The 17,213-nt window shown below is 41.5% G+C and overlaps 1 long non-coding RNA gene across 1 annotated transcript; it reads left to right on the forward strand.

Annotated features, from left to right (window-relative positions):
- Positions 1–2,139: 2,139 nt before the first annotated feature.
- LOC129186640 (uncharacterized) lies at positions 2,140–3,236 on the forward strand. Its single transcript, XR_008572273.1, has 3 exons — positions 2,140–2,335; positions 2,499–2,567; positions 3,094–3,236. It is a non-coding gene; the product is annotated as an uncharacterized LOC129186640 (long non-coding RNA).
- The last annotated feature ends 13,977 nt before the right edge of the window (positions 3,237–17,213 follow it).

A 17,213-nucleotide genomic window follows, 5' to 3' on the forward strand; every position in this document is an offset into this window, starting at 1 on the left:
GTTCGCAAGTGCGACGTACGAAAAAATGGACATTTTGCCCAAACCTGACAGCACCAAAACACATGAAAGACACACGTTGGCTGTACGAACGACGCACGAAGATGTATGAACTCTGTAAGTTTGTCTTGCAACCTGAAAAAAACATAAGCACCTGTAGAGTTTGGCCGGTCTGCTGCTCGAACATCAGCACATCACACGTGCGCCCTCCGCGCTTTTGCACTTTTTTACACCACAAAGCTAAAATGTGCATGTTTTGTTCAAATAGCTTCACTTATTGATTTACAGTGAGTTGCTGTTAGCATCTTTAAAGGGTCATCAACTTGGCTTAAACGTGTCACATGTTGTTTGTAATTACGTTCTACTAGCTCGCAGCTCAGTCTCATTTCCGGAAGTGACACCATCGGGGTACTATCACTCAGGTAAACAAACATGGCGGTGTCTGAGACAGAGAATGTTTACAGTGATTGCAGCCAAGATTAGAGGGATACGTTAATAGTTTTGGAGGAAGAAGAAACATTTGGAGATGAAATCAAGAACTTGCAGGACATGGACTTGAGCCTGAAAACATGGAGATGAAGATGTGTCGCCTTCAAGACTCAGAATGGTAAGTGTAAATGACTCTGGAGTTGCTTATCCTCAGATTATTCTTTTAAATCATTTTTCACAAGACAACCCCTTCAGTAGCAGCCATTTTAGACAATTTTGACTGATTCTTAAAGGCCCACAGAATATTGTGTTGTATGGCTATAGAAACATGAAACCTACCAAAAGAAACATTAGACTGTCATCTTTGATCAGGAAAAAAAGTTAGTTTTTCCGTTCTGTAGTAATCAGTGGTAGAACATAGGTAAGTTTCAGGAAAATATGAGCTCCCAACTAAAAAAGGGAGAAAAGCAGCTTTTTGTGAAATGACGTTTCATGTGTCATGTTTCATGTATAATGCTTTGCAGCCTTGTCGTTATCATGGAATAGTGTTTAGAAGACCTTATGTAAACAAGACATGACTTACTCTGTTCTGACTTTGACGTTGTTCTTCTTCTCTTGTTTTTCTCCTGTGTACCGGTGGAATAGCATCCGTTTCCAAAATGTGTTTATAGCGTACTTTCAACCTCGTTCTCTGCCTTTGCGTCGTCCGTTGTTGTCTTAAACCTTCCTTTTTTGGGAAAGAAAACAAACTTACAGGATCACTGGGATACTATGAACATCCAGCAGCAACACGACATTTTGGCATGACTGCTACTTTGATGAAAAATATACTGAACCAAGTCCACCCTCTACCTTAACGAGCGTTTGTAGAACGTAATTACAAAAAATATTGAACATATTTAAGCAAGTTGATGAATCATGCCAGGGACCCTTTCATGGAGAAAATGTATCAAAATGCCAAAACACATAAGGCGTGATGATGGTTGGAAGTTTCGTTTGACTTTTGAGGCATATTTTATCCGGAGAATGTGGGTTGAAATAAAAAATGTACAGCACTAAAACGCGACCAAAACACTTTCATGACCGTTTTGGTGGACTTAAAACATTTCCTGTATCGTTAAGAAAGACCCTGGAACGGACTATTCCTCTCCCCATGATATCCTGGGGGGGAAAGTAGTTACATGATGTGTTTACGAGGAGATGATGTCGCGTTGAGCGGCGCTTCTTGCCGTGATTGATGTTTTTGTGGACCATTGGTGAGGTTAAGGATACGCATCTCCCTCTCAGATGCTACTTTGTTTTTCTTCTGCTTGGTGTGAGACATCAGGCTCGCTCGTGACCCCGCCAGGTCAGCGGGAACACAGCTCTCGGCCGCCTGGGTCAACTTTATTTAACGTCTGGCAACGTCGGGGGCTGAAACTCCAAGCGGGCCCGTTCATCAAAGCTAATGCAGCTTTGACGCCGCCGTATTTTCTCCACTCCATTGAAGCTCCATTACCTCGGCCTTGCTTCCTCATTCCCTGTCCTCCCTCCTCTCCTCGTTCAACTGGCTCCATTACCAGTAGCCCCCCCTGCCCCCACCCTTTCATTCAAGCCGCTCCCCCTAGGCATCCCAAACCTCATTTGCGCAGACATGTTTAGCCAGCACAGGAAGCAAGCCGTGCCCTTAACAAAATTACAGTCCAGCCAGCGAATGAGCCGCGGGGCTGGTCTGCAGGGACCAATCACAGAGAACCTCCACTCCACCACTTCCTCCTTTGAAAATCTTAAAACATGTCCTTTTTTTTTTTTTTTTACTATTCTGACGATCTGTGTGACGACGTTGGACCTGACCAGCAGCTCACCTCTCCCGACGAGAAGTAATGTGGCGCTTTGAAGGACGTGAGCGATAAGAACTAATGACGCTGATGTAAATGTAGCGACTCAGGGTGCATGGCCGCCGCGCTCTGATGGCTATCTCTGCGGCGCCTCAGTAATTTGCGTCTGAAGTTTACTCTATTAATGGAAACTCTGCTTTTCCTTTCCCCCCCTCTCTCGTGTCCTTTGCTTTCTCTGGCATCCTGCATTCCAAGGAAAAGAAGCCGATGTGCAGCCACATTAGGCAGTGGCGGAGCCAGAGATGTTTCATTGGAGTGGCCAAGGTGAGACCATTACTCACATAGGGTGACAGTTTGATACCTGAATTGTCTGGATGGCCAGCGGGGTGGCCGCAGAGTGACCAGTAGTTTTGGAGAGTCTATTAGAGCAATTAATAGCGGAGCAGTGTGCTGAGGATATGTTTTCAGTGCGTAGTTTCTGGATTCTGCTCACCATCATGGCAGCCAGATCATCGATGGTTGCAAACGTACCTAGCGCTTGCAGTTCACGCAATGGACAGCTCCTCCACACAGAGAGTTGTGTGCTGCAGTGAAATGTGTCCAAGGGGAAACGGCGGTTAGGCTGAACTAATGTGCCGCACCACAGAGCCGCCTGTGTCAAAATTGTCCCCCAGCCGTGGGGGAGGACACCACATTCTGTTCCCGCTTAACTTGGTGGCGTTAAAAGAGAAAGAGCGCACTCTCAATAATCTCCTGATCTTTATAAGTATAAAATATGCACACAAAAAAGCCTCGGCAAGGCCGGCTTGTAAATTTGAACGCTACAGTTACTTTCACTCCTGTCCTTTAGGTGGCGGTACTGTGCAAGACAAAGTGCTTGACATCTACTAAAGACGTGTAGGAGAAGAGGACCGTAGACCAGAATGCAAGGAAAAACTTTGACAAATTCAAAATTCACACAATCTGAACATGTAAATAAATAAATAAATCACGTTGGATTTTGCATATTGAAGTGTTTTTTTAATGCCAACAATAAAGCAATATAAATGCAATAAATAAATAAATAATATATCTATATATAATACACAAAATTGTAAAAAAATAAAGATAATATCTAAAAATAATTAATAAAAATGCAAATTAATTGTATTATATTGTCAAATAGTTAATAAAATATAATATTAAAATTTATATTGCAACTATTTGTGAATTATTACAGTGTTGTATATATTTCCTGACCTCTTATTTGTATCTATTTAATAGCCTTTTTTGACGTAATAAGCATTTTAAAGGGTCACTGACATGATTTTCCAGCTTTGTTTAAACACAGTCATGGAAAAAAACATTAGAGCACCCTTGTTTCTCCACTTGATGGATTTCATGATGATAACAAATATAGCTCATAAGAGTTTCATTTGAGAGTTGATATCACTTAAGTTCTTACATGAAAAGCTATAGCATTGTCCTGCCAAACAATGGAACTCTTACGACCTATTCTTGTTGTTTGTTGTTTGTCGTTGTTCTATTTGTCCAAACAAAGGTACCTTTAGTTGTATCAGGCATTCAGATGAACAAGAAACTGAAGAAACAAGGGTGCTCTCATCATTTTTTCCATGACTGCATGCTGTATATTGTTTGTAATTATGTTCTACGTTTTTTTAAAGAACCGTACCGTACCGTTAAATTCGTAAAATGACATTTTTGTACGTGGCGGGTGCCATTTTGGTCTCAACTCCTTGAAAAGGGGCGTTTCCCAGGTGGGCGCAGCTGTCAGCTTACGCCCTGGTAAACGAACCCTGTCGATTTGGCTCAGTATATTTTTCACCAAAATAGTAGTCATGCCAAAATGTTGTGTTGCTGCTGGACGTTTACAGTATCCCAGCGATACTGTAAGTTTATTTTCTTTTCCAAAAGACCAAGGCTGAAACAACAATGGACAAAGCAACTACAGAGAGCGACAGCCCAGTGGACGTACCATCTCGGGTTCTGTTCTTTGCAATGCTCATTTCACTGAAGACTGCTATTAAGGAACACCTTTACGAGGAAGATTTGGCTTGAAAGTAAAGTATAAATGCATTTGGATGCAAGATGCTATTCTTGATGCTATGCTATTTGTCTATACAGTATATATTTATTACATGACAGGAGTGCCCTGCTGTTTTAAGAACCTACTCCAAAAATGCTAATCAAAGATCCTCCATGTTTTCTGCTGTTTTTAAGGACCTACTACAAAAATACTTGTCAAAGATCCTCTATATGACAGGAATGCTCTGCTGTTTTTAAGAACCTACGATAAAAATGCTAGTCAAAGATCCTCTCCAGGGTGTATTAAAAAGGTAGACTCTCCAAAAAGTAGCCACTAAAGTTCCAATTGAATCTTTTCATGAAATGTCTTTATTTGCAAATGTAGGTATGGACATCATTCTTGGGTGTGCTCTGCTCTTTTTAAGAACTACAACAAAAATGGTCGTTAAATATCGTCTATATGACAGGAGTGCCCTGCTGTTTCTAAGAAACTACTACAAAAATGAGCAAGAGAGAGAAATAGCCACAGACTCCCTGCAATGATACTAAGTGACATGCCATTGAACACACTGTTGCTCACCTTCTTCACTGAGACAGGGAGGGGTAAAGTTATGCTGCTCACGCATCTGTTGTTAAATCTGTTCAAAGGGGGAGGCACAACTGATTTAGTAATACATGCTAAGCATTTACCTGTGATGATTAAATGTTGGTTAAAAAGGAGTGAGATGTAGGCTAACACAACATGCTAACACTCTGCTAGCTTATTTCATTGTGGACATTAAGCTAACAGGTTCATTTCCACGACACCCAGACTGGCTAGGCTACAAAAAAACCCACACAAAAAACGGGTCACATATTGGCACTCTTTTCGTTTGCCTTTCTTCTCTAAGCTGTCAGTCAGCGGCCCTTGGAATTGTCCTAATTTGAACAGAAAATTATGGGGGGGGCACATCTGGCCGCACTTGGGACACCCTGGCATTACTGTGAAGTGTTCAGTGAATGTTTGGAGTACACACCTTACCTCCTTTGTACCAGACATCTCAACACGCGCGTGTGTGTGTGTGTGTGTGTGTGTGTGATTCCTGTTTAATATTCCAGGGTTGTCTGTGGTCTTGAGAGGACCAACAAGCTTCCATTAAATTTCTGCATGCAAGCGGGAGGGAAAGCCATGCGAGCTATCTTCACATCCCTCATTCCAATCACCTCTCTCTCTCTCCCTCTCTCCCTCTGCATGCCCTCTGCTCAGGTAATTAACTTCTCCCTCCATCATCTCCCTCTCTGCTTCTTATCACTGCTCCATTCTGTTAAAACTATCAGCCCTGCTGCCATCTTTAATGCCTGCACTGGAAGGCACGGAATAATCCCAAACCAACACCTCCACTTCTTTTTCTTCCTCTTCCTTCTTCTTCTTTTTCCTCTTTCTTCTTCTTCTTTCATCTTCTTTTTCTTCCTCTTCCTTCTTCTTCTACTTCCTTCTTCTTGCTCCTTTTCCCTTCTTCTTCTTCCCTCATCCTTCTTCTTTCTCCTTCTCTTTCTTCTTTTTCCTTCTTCTTACCCATTCTGCTTCCTTCTCTTCTTCCATCTTCTTCTTTCTTCTTTTTCTTTTTTCTCCATCTTCTTCTTTCTTCTTCTTTTTCTTCTTTGTCCATCTTCTTCCTATTTCTTTTTTTCCTTCTTCCTCCTCTTTCTTCTTCATCCCCTTCCGTCCTTCTTCTTTCTCTTCCTCCTTCTTCTTCTTCCTTCTTCTTCTTCCTTCTTGCTCTTCCTCCTTCTTCATTCTCTCTCTTCCTCCTTCTTTTCCCTTCTTCTTCTTCTTCTTCCTTCTACTGCCTCTTCCTTCTTCTTCATTCTCTCTCTTCCTCCTTCTTTTCCCTTCTTCTTCTTCTTCTTCCTTCTACTGCCTCTTCCTTCTTCTTTGTTCATCTTCTTCAGCTCCCGTCTTTCTTCTTCCTCTTCCTATTCTTCTTTCTTCTTCTTCTACTTCTTCTTCCTCAGTCACATCACTCCTGACACCCACTCCTAACCATTCAATCTGTTTTTTTTTGCTTAAAGAAAAGAAAAGAGCTTTTCATAGATGAATTAAACACGTTATACTGATCTGTGAGAGGTAGACGTTATCCCTACTGACCGGGTCCTGATTTAGGACACACACACACGCACGCACACACACACAGACAAGGTGAGCAAAGACAAGCTAAATCTTGGACTTTTGAAAGTCTGAGGGATTAAGAAGCAGATTGTAATTGCTTCACCCCCCGCCCCCCCAGCAGCTTCCATTTGTATTGACGAAGTGTTAGCTCCCTGTCGCACACGTCTGTGGACAAAGACGCAGCAAAGCGAGCCTTCAGTGCTAATTCCTGGTTTATGAAGTATGAAAGGTAAAGTAGCTGTCAGACCGTCCAATAGGAGACACAAAGACCAGCGTGATCTTTCGGGCAGATAATCCCAAAGCTTGATTCCCACATTGTGATCATGGAGGGCTGATTGAATGTCACCGCACTCCTCTCTCTTCTTTTTATCCTTCTCTCCTTTCATCACACCCTCTGTGTGTGTGGCGGCGCTCGCACGCCTACAGGCCAAGTGTTAAGTGTTACATGCGTGTGTGTGTGCGTGTGTGCGTGTGTGTGTGTGTGCTGAGCATTTGGTCCAGATTGTGTGCGGTTTAACCCATATTGTTAAAAAATAGTCAAAGATCATCCATGACAGCAGCACTCTGCTGTTTTTAAGGACTTGCTAGAAAAATGCCAGTCAAAGATCTTCTCTATACCAGGACCACATACATACCATACACTTGTCAAAGATCCTCCATATGACAGGAGTGCTCTGCTCTTTTTAAGAACCTACTGCAAAAAACATGCCAGTTAAAGATCCTTTATGTGTTCTGCTGTTTTAAAAGACCTACTGCAAAAATTTTAGTCAATGATCCACTATAACAGATCTTTTCTATAACAGTAGCATGCTGCTGTTTTTAAGAACCTACTACAAATATGCTTGTCAAATATCCTCCATATGACAGGAGTGCTCTGCTGTTTTTAAGAACCTACCGCAAAAAATGCCAGTCAAAGATCTATTCTATAACAGGACTGCTCTGCTGTTTTTAAGAACCTACTGCAAAAAAACATGCTAGTCAAAGATCCTCTATGTGTTCTGCTGTTTTAAAAGACCTAATGCAAAAATCCTAGTCAAAGATCCTCTATATGACAGGAGTGATCTGCTGTTTTTAAGTACCTGCTACAAATATGATAGCCCAAGATCCTCTACATGACAGGAGTGCTCTGCTGTTTTTAAGTACCTGCTACAAATATGCTAGTCAAAGATCCTCTACATGACAGAAGTGCTCTGCTGTTTTTAAGTACCTGCTACATATATGATAGCCCAAGATCTTTTACATGACAGGAGCGTTCTGCTGTTTTTAAGTACCTGCTACAAATATGCTAGTCAAAGATCCTCTATATGACAGGACTGCTCTGCTATTTTTTCAGGACCTACTAATAAACGCTAGTCAAAGATCCTCTATATCAGTGGTCCCCAACATCCGGGCGGCGGCCCGATACCGGGCTGGTGGATGGTGGTTCGGCATTCATTTTGTGCTTTTAAATAGATGCTATTTACTGTATGTCTTAGTTTTACACGATACGTAATAAATAAGCTAAATTAGATCGCTATAATGTACGAAACCCTCTCCCCCGGTCCGCGGGAGATTTGTGGGAACACAAGCCGGTCTGTTGGTCAAAAAAGGTTGGGGACCACTGCTCTATATGACCTGAGTTTGCTGATGTTTTTAAGGACCTATTCCAAAAATGCTGGTTAAAAATCCTCTATCTGACAGGACTGCTATGCCAAGCTGTTTTTGGAAGGACCTAGACTGCCCACTATACTACTGATGACCACACCGTGGGCCTCCAAAACTCACCATACTCCCTCAGGTGCTTTTCTTCAAACGCTGTATTAAAGCGTTTTAACGTGCGACCGCCGCAAGGTAGTTTTTGTGGCATGTGTTGGTAGTTAGTTTAGGTTCCACACGGCAGACATGATTGTTGTTGTTTTGAAGGAAAGTGGGAGGGTGGGAAGGATCGCTGCGATCTGCGATAGTGCCAACCACAGGTGATCGGCTTTTGTGATTGCCGTTTATCGCCATATGTCGATCATGTGACGGAAATCGGCCGATACTGATCAGAACATCCCTACTGAAATGTATCTGAAATATGGCTAACGTCTACTACTGTGAGGAGTATATAAAAATGTCAAACATGTGCTATGTGACATGGCTTCACTGATGTTTTTAATGCCGAATGCCTGGCCAAAGATCCTCTATTTGACAGGAGAGTTTGTGTGTCTCAGTCTGTGTGTTGCGGATTTGTGAAATTGTGTTAAATTGGCCCTCGGGCCGCAATTTGGACGTCATTGATATAAATTGTGGTACAAAAGCAAAAAGTACAGTAGGCTATATAAGTAATAATAAGAAAAGTAACAAATAAATCAATAAAACAATGAATAATCTAATAAAATAAATAAGCATAAATAATAAATACATATAATAATCCATGTTATTTCTCCCTGCCAATTAGGTATATACAGTATCATACAGTATATGGTGTACTGTAGGTATATGATGGTGTTTGTTGCATGTTAATAGCTTCATTTGGGTGAGGGTCTTCCAAAGCTCCTCTATTTTTTCATATTATGGATCAGAGTATCCGGAATGATTCTATGATCTGGATCAGTCTTTGATATTTTGTACAACCTGGTGGAAACTTGTCGTGTATTTTTTATTTCCAAGTGCTTTGACCATTTTTTTTGTGGAGTTAAAAGCACAAATGCGGAAAATGGTCCTATGTCGCAATGTTTTAAAAAAATTCCTGGATCCAGACAGGGAAAATGTAGTGGCCTCTTCCATACCCCATTTCCAACAATTCCCGAAAATTTCACCCAAATCCATTCAGATCCATTTTCAAGTTATTTTGAACACAAACAAACAAACAAGCAGATAAACGTCGCAAAAACAGAACCTCCGCGCTGCACTTGGCGGAGGTAATCATTTTTTAAATTTTAGTTAAAAAAACTTTATTTTCCCCAACATTTCAATAATTTTGTTTAAAATGACACGTCCATTCATGCTCATTGCGAAATAAATGTGGTAGATATAGATTACGGGTAAGAGGGTAGATTGCTGGTTAAGCTAAACAGGAAACAGTTTTGTAATATGACCATAAAAATAAAATAGAGCTGAGAAGTATCTCTCCACTTATCTTCATCCCTTTTGCATGATTTGCATCCCCTGTGCACCTGCACCTGACAGCGACATCAGATAAGGTGAAGGTTGGCGCTACTTTAGCGTGCGCAACAGTAACACACTCACGCGTCTATCAGGCAGGAAGCCATCATGCAAATCAAATACAGAAATGGCTTTGCTTTAAATGAAGCACACGTCTCCACTCGCTCACATGCTGGTTCATCCTCCATCATGGCCTCAGCGTATGGAAACCACACACTATCGGTCTCTCCATTCAGGCCTCATGCTTTTGTTGCCGTGGTAGCCAAGCCCGCCTCTCTTTACACCTTTTGTGTGTGGAGCCCAAGACCTGATTCACACACTCGCTACACACACTTATCCCTCCTTTACGACCCGCGGACAACACAAAGACTTCCTGGATTGTCAACAGAAGCAATGCGTTCATGCCAGTCCAAGATCTTCCATGACAGGAACGCTCTGCTGGTCTTTAGGACCTGCTACGAAAACACTAGTCAAAGATCTTCTATACAAGTGGAGTGTTCTGCTGTTTTTTACAACCTACTATGAGCATGCTAATCAAAGATGCTACACTATACTATACAGACTGGAACTATCTCAACCTACTGAAAAAAAAAACCCCACTAGTCAAGTCAAAGATCCTCTATATTACAGGAGTAATGTGCTGCTTTTAAGAACCTACTGCAAAAAACACGAGTCAGTGATCCTCCATATGACAGAAGCACTTTGCTGTTTTATCAAAAATCTAGGGCAACAACGCTAGTCAAAGATCCTCTATCTGACAGAAGCACTCCTGTTTTTAATATCTAGTATACTGTAAAAACAAAAAAAATGCTCATCCAAGATCATCTACAGTATATGACAGAGCACTTTGCTGTTTTTTTTAAGGACAGAGGCAAAAATGCCATTCAAAGATCATCTATATACAAGGGGGACATTGTTGTTTTTAAGAACCAGAGATCCTCGATATGACAGAAGAGCTTTGCTGTTTATTTTAAGAATCTACGGCAAAGATGCTTCATATTACAGGAGAGCTCTTGTTTAGAAAACCAGCTGTGAAATTGGTAGTCAAAGATCCTTGACAGGAGTGCTGTTTTTAAGAACCTACTGCAAAAAACACGAGTCAAGCACTTTTTTTTTGTTTTTTTGTTAATCTACGGCAAAAACGCTATTCAAAGATCCTCTATCTCACAGGAGCACTCCTGTTGTTAATACCTACTGCAAAAAGTTCTTGTCAAAGATCATTTATATGACAGGAGCACTTTGCTGTTTTTTTTAAGGACACAGGCAAAAATGCTAGTCAAAGATCCTCTGTGTCACAGGAGAACTGTTTTTAATACCTACTGCAAAAATGCCAGTCAAAGATCCGCTACCTGACAAGCTGGTGCACTATGCTGTTTTTCAGGATCTGCAAAAACAAAAGAAAGATCCTCTATATGATACGAGTGTGCAGCTGTTTTAAGGATGTACTGCAAAAATGCCTGTCAAAGATCCTCTATATGACTTGTTTTACTGTCCATGTCCATGTTTGTACTGTAAAACTGTGAGTCAAAGATCCTACATATGACAGAACTGCTGTGCTGTTTTGAGACCTGCTACAAAAATACAAGTCAGAGATCCTCTACAATACGACAGCAGCGTTCTGCTGTTTTTCTTCACGGATCGCATCGCGTTGAGCCGAACGGTGCGGCCGCTAAGATACAATAAAAAAAGAGGTCCTTTCTGAAGAGGTCTCACTTTGCCCACAGAGTAATGACATGGGCGGTGGTGTTGTGGAAGGGTCCTGTGCTGTCCTCGTGGGTCTGTTTGATTGTGTGTAAGTGGATTAAGATAGACAGACAGAGATGGAGCCAGAAGGACATTAATGCTATTAGTACCTGCGCACCGCACAGCTCTGACCCGTCGTCAATCCAAATCTATTTGGCCGCGACCGACTGGTGATAAAGACTTTCAAATGAAGAGCACTTTGCCCTCCGTGTGATAAGCTTTCCTTGCAGGGCGGCGAGCACACTTAGCGGGTATTAGCATGTTGCATGCTGGGAGGAGCTTTCGGGACCGTATTTCATGCACATGGACGAAATTCCATCATGTAGAAAGTGCAAAAAAGGAAACTAGTGATGTACGTTCGTGAGTGGTTGCGCCATCCTGATAACCTTGCTGCCTGGCCTCCATTATCTCTTAAAGGACCACATCATTGGATTAAGCAAGCATCTGATATGTAAGGGATACCTTCCATTATTAATTACTAAGTGCAATTACGGATGTACGGCCAATGGGAATTACACGGGAATTACGCTCTAATGCTGTGGTTACCGTAAGGCACCTGGATTCTGGTGAAATGGTCACATCTGGGAATAACTGTATGACTTACAGTATCCGTGCTTCTGCATTATTCTGTCCGTGTAATATCAGAGGCCAGCTGTATTTTTAAAATATTGTCTCGGGCTAGTCTGGGAGGATAACCTCCTTTTCTCCTTGTAACAGCGGCCAGAACCCACGACCCCTTTCTAGCATTAGATGAGGGGAACACGCAGGATGGTACAAAAGAGTGAGGTTATTCCTCTTTGTGAAGTGCAGCGTTGTCCTGTTGACAAAGCCAGTCGTCATTACCACACAGACGAGGGCCTTCAGTCATGAGGGACGCCGTTTGACGCCCCTGTGCAACCTGGAGCTCCATTGTTCCGCTGGAGGATCCTGATGGTAGAAAACATCTCAGGTGGGATCTCCTTGTCATGCCAGTAACATGGGAAGCCATCAGGACCGTCAAGGGAAAATAAAACTTTCTTCCACCTTTCAATGTCCCATGTTTGGTGCTCTCCTGCTAATTCCAAACCTTGAAGGAGACCCTTTGAAGAGCTTTTTTCTTCTTAAAAAGATTTTTTAAAAGTGTCTTTAATATTTTAACTTCATGCTACTAAAATGACATTGTTTTTTCTCATAATATTACGTTATCCTTATAGTACAAATTTTTTCTCTTAATATTTTGTCTTTAGTCAAATGACTTTCTCATTATAGCTATTGTTGTTGTTTTTTCCAAAATATTTCAACTTTTTAAAGTATGTGCCATAAATTTTCCTTTTGTAATGTTATGACTTTATTGACAAAATATTACAACTTTTTGCCCAACTTAATTTTCCAAAAATGACAGCTTTTATTGTATATTTTTTGTTTCTCTTAATGTTATGACTTTAACATTTCTTTAGTATTCCACCTCTATACTACCAAATTGACATTATTTGTCCTCATATTACAAGTTTATCTCCAAATTGTGACTTTTTTTCTTTGAATATTTTGACTTTATTTGCATAAAATTACAGGAGTTTTTTTCCCATTTCTGCTGTTTTTAAAAAATATATATATTTTTCCAAATATTTCAGCTTTATTCTTGTAATTTTTTTTCTCGTTGTATTTTGACTTTAACAGGCAATTTTGTGGGCTTGAAGGGGACGAAGCCTTTGAAGATGTTGTTCCTTCTCAGGCAGATGGCGTCTGCACTCAGCACCGGTAACAACCTTCATTCGAGCCGAGGATGGTCCCGTGTCTTGACGGACAGCCTATGGGATTTTTGGGGTCTACCGCTTGACGTTTTTGTTCCATGAGTAGGACTGTCACGATAATCGATAAATCCATTTAGAGAACGATTTAAAAAACAACAGGTTGATAATTATGACGCGATAAATTGACATGTGCATGTTAGCGTGTGTGCTTCATCTGCTGGTCTCTCTGTGCCGCACAGGTTGGATGACAGGATGGTTGACTCTGCAGTTGTCTGTGTGCTTTGGTTCTATAGTGGAATGAACAGGGAGAGTGAGCCCTCCTGTCCTCTCAATCAGCCTCTTTGTGGAGGCGGGGCCACTAATGAGTGGGCACGGTGATAGCACGGTGATAGCAGTTGCTAAGGCAAATGCAACAGCCCCAGTGTGGGAATATTTGGTTTTACACAGAATGAACAAGGTGAACACATGAATGTCGCATTTGTTCTAAAGTAGTGACGAGGAAAAAGGGGAACACGACCAACTTGCGCCGAAAGACGGAGCGGCGAAGACAATTCTCATACAAATAGTCCCGCGGAACAGCATGTGGGAATCGCACCACCTCGGGGAAAAGTGAGTGTCACAAGTCTGCCACCCCCTTGCGTCTACCTTTTCCTGTGAAGCAACAGCTCCTCCCGCAGCACCATGACGCAGTTTGTTTGGTCCCCCCGTACAACAAAAACAACAAAAACAAAGATAAAACCGATCACAGTGAGCTGAGTGGAGCGGTGAGCCAGGCACACACTTTTCTTCATACAATGAAAAAATTGGTCTCAAAAATGCAGATAAAGTCGATTATCGATGATAATTTGTAGCACAGTCATCGACCAGCAACATTTGTTATTGTGACCGGCCTATCCATGAGCCTCAGGATGTTTTCCAGAAGTTAGAAATGACTGTCTTACTGCGTCCAACCTCAGCATCAGTGGTGCGCTGCGAGAGAGAGGCCTTGCTTATGCAGCTCAACAATCAAAGAGAGAAAGCTTTCTTGCCTTTGCCATCAAGAGATGATGACAGTGTGAACACCTGACACTAAATCACATTCAATCCACTTTTTACCAACATTTGGCCTTTTAAAGGCTGTGATCTTCAACTTTTCATCAACAGCCTATTTCACTTCAATGCTTCTTTTTGTCTCCCTCCCATTTCTTCTTCTTGCATTTTTAATCTCTACTTGGAACCTCCTTAACATCCAACAGTGCAAAATGTTCATTTTTTAAATGCTATACTGTATAAAGGATATTGGAATAAAAATGGTGTGTTTTTTCTCACCATTCATGACGTTCATGACGGTATTTTCATGTCGCGATCGGCACAAAAATGCGCCATTGCCGGAGCGTTTCAAAGGACGCCTTGATGAAGATGTTCCTGCGCGGGGGGAGATGCTCTAACACACTGAAAGCGGCGCTGTTCATTTGTCAGGAGATGGATTGCAGTCATTGAGAGGGAAAGCTTTTAATTTGGCGCTGGTGTGGTAATTAGGTTTCAATTGGCTGCGCTCACTAAGAGGAATGAGCGAAGGTAATGAAGTTACTGTGTGTGTGTGTGTGTGTGGGTGTGTGTGTGTGTGTGGGTGTGTGTGTGAGAGAGAGAGAGGCGCCAGGGCCGCTTGGGGTGGGGAGTAGTCTAGGTAACGCACGCCCCGCACATTTAACATCTCATACTCATACTAATTTGTTGTGTAATGGTGTTTATTGTGCGTATCGTGGGCCTTTTATGCTTCAGTTAAGTGGGCCCGGCGCATTACTGTAATGGGGATGGGTCATGAAAACACACTGAAACCCGATCTAGAACCTCTCCCTCACTTCCTCCACTTGTCTTCATAATACCTCATAATGGCGCTTCCGTCTCATTCGTCCATCGCGGTCCCTAACGTCTCCTTCCCATGATGTCCAAACTGTGTTGATGTCATTAATGGCGGGGAGAAAGGACAGAACGCTCAGGTTACCCAGGAAGAAGGCAGGTAAAGTGCATTGTTACACACACACACACACACACACACTCATGGACACACATTCATGATCATAATTGTTATTATGATGCACACACAATACACTGGTGGTTATGTAGAAATGAATGATGTGGTCTACTGTATGCTGTTTGTTTGCACATACGCTTGTGTGTGTGTGTGTGTGTGTGTGTGAGGCGGTGGGCGCATTAACCGCATAACGACCCCGGTGTGACCCCTGAGAAGCGTGTAGGCGCCGGGTTCAGTCTGACTCTTGTCACATGATCCCCTGTTGCCCCCCACCGCCGCCACCGTTCACAATGGCGTATTAATCTGTGCACGTGCCACTCGCGGAAACACACAACTTTGCAAGGAAGGACACGAAAATAAAGGCGTTCTTTGTTTCGAGTGAACGTCTGCTCTGCTGTAATGTAAATAATGATGACTGTATTTCTGGCAGTGGAAGTACGGCACACTTTTCTGCTTTTCTGAAATCTACACTGTAGCTCATCCAGTGCTCACAAAGAGAAATCAAATCAAGTTAAGACCGTTTGTCCAAGTCAATGCATTTTGTGTTGTGGAATTTCCCAAACAAATGTACCATCATTCTAAAAAAAAGTTAAATATAAATATAATGATTTCTTTTTTTTTTGCATGTTTGTCCCACTTAAATGTTTCAGATCATCCAACAAATGTAAATATTAGTCAATGACAACACAACTCAACACTTTATGCACTTTTTAAATGAAACTTTTTATTACGAAGGAAGAAAAACATCCAAAGCTACATGTCCCTGTGTGAAAAAGTGATTGCCCCCTAAAGCTAATAAGTGGTTGGCCCCCCTTAGCAGCAACAACTGCAATCAAGCGTTTGTGATAACTTGCAATGAGTCTCTTCCAGCGCTGGGGAGGAATTTTGCACAATTGTTGTCATTCAGCCTCATTGGAGGCTTTTCCTTGTTAAGGTCATGCCACAGCATCTCAATAGGATTCAGGTCAGGACTTGGACTAGACCACTCCAAAGTCTTCATCCATTCAGAGGTGGACTTGCTGGTGTGTTTTGGATCATTGTCCTGCTGCAGAACCCAAGTTGCTTTCAGCTTGAGGTCACCAACATTCTCCTTCAGCACAATTCATGCTTCCATTCATCACAGCAAGTCTTCCAGGTCCTGAAGCAGACCATCACACTACCACCACCATATTTTACTGTTGCTATGATAATGTAATGGGACACCTCCCCTTCCAAAAAGTCAGACTTTTGTCTCGTCAGACCACAGAGTATTTCCCCAAAGGTCTTGGGGATCATCAAGATGTTTTCTGGCAAAATTGAGACGAGCCTTAATGTTGTTTTTGTTCAGCAGTGGTTTTGGTCTTGGAACTCTGCCATGCAGGCCGTTTTTGCCCCGTGTTAGGGATATGCACAACTGTTATGTTAGAGCAGGGATCTCAAACTCAGTTTCATTGGGGGCCCGTGTCAAGTATTGGGAGCAGGGGTGGGAATCATCAACTAGTAAAAGCAGTTTTGTAACTGACATAGTAACAGAAAATATTTCAAAAATAATACATTCATAGGCTTTTTCTGTTTTACAAAAACATTTTTGGTTGGATTTTCAATTTAAGCCATTATAATCCTAGTTTTTATCATTCTAAATGTAGGTTGATAAAAAGATAATAAACAATGCTGGCATAAAGAATTAGCAGGAATTTTATAACCGATAAAAGAAAATGATAGCAAATAAAATAATGCATTTACAGTGTCGACTTTTTCTGTGCAGCAAAAATGTCTTATGTTTAGGTTGTATTGAGATTAAGGATATTTTGTATGCACGTACTTTTTTTCTGTAGGCATTCACTTAATCTAAATTGATTTACCATAACTAAATACAAACATCTGAATAGAAGTGAGTGTAGGAGTGGCACCATTGATGATAAAAAACTCAAAAAACTTCAAACTTAAAAAACAAATTAGAAAAAATACAATTAGAGATTTATAGATGCATCTGCTTTACAAAAATGTTTCTTTTTGCTTAGTTTTTTTAAAAGTTTTTTTTAACACCATTTATGCTAGCCTTGTGACTTTTACTCTTTTATATTTTGTTTTCATTTCTTGTTTGTTGTCATTTAAAATGTGTGTCTCTGCTTTTACACGTTGTATGTGGGTGTCATCAACTATCTTTGCTGATTGACATCTCATTTGACCAATCAGAGGCCAAA

Source organism: Dunckerocampus dactyliophorus, chromosome 8 (assembly GCF_027744805.1).
Source record: "Dunckerocampus dactyliophorus isolate RoL2022-P2 chromosome 8, RoL_Ddac_1.1, whole genome shotgun sequence".
Taxonomy (NCBI): Eukaryota; Metazoa; Chordata; class Actinopteri; order Syngnathiformes; family Syngnathidae; genus Dunckerocampus; species Dunckerocampus dactyliophorus.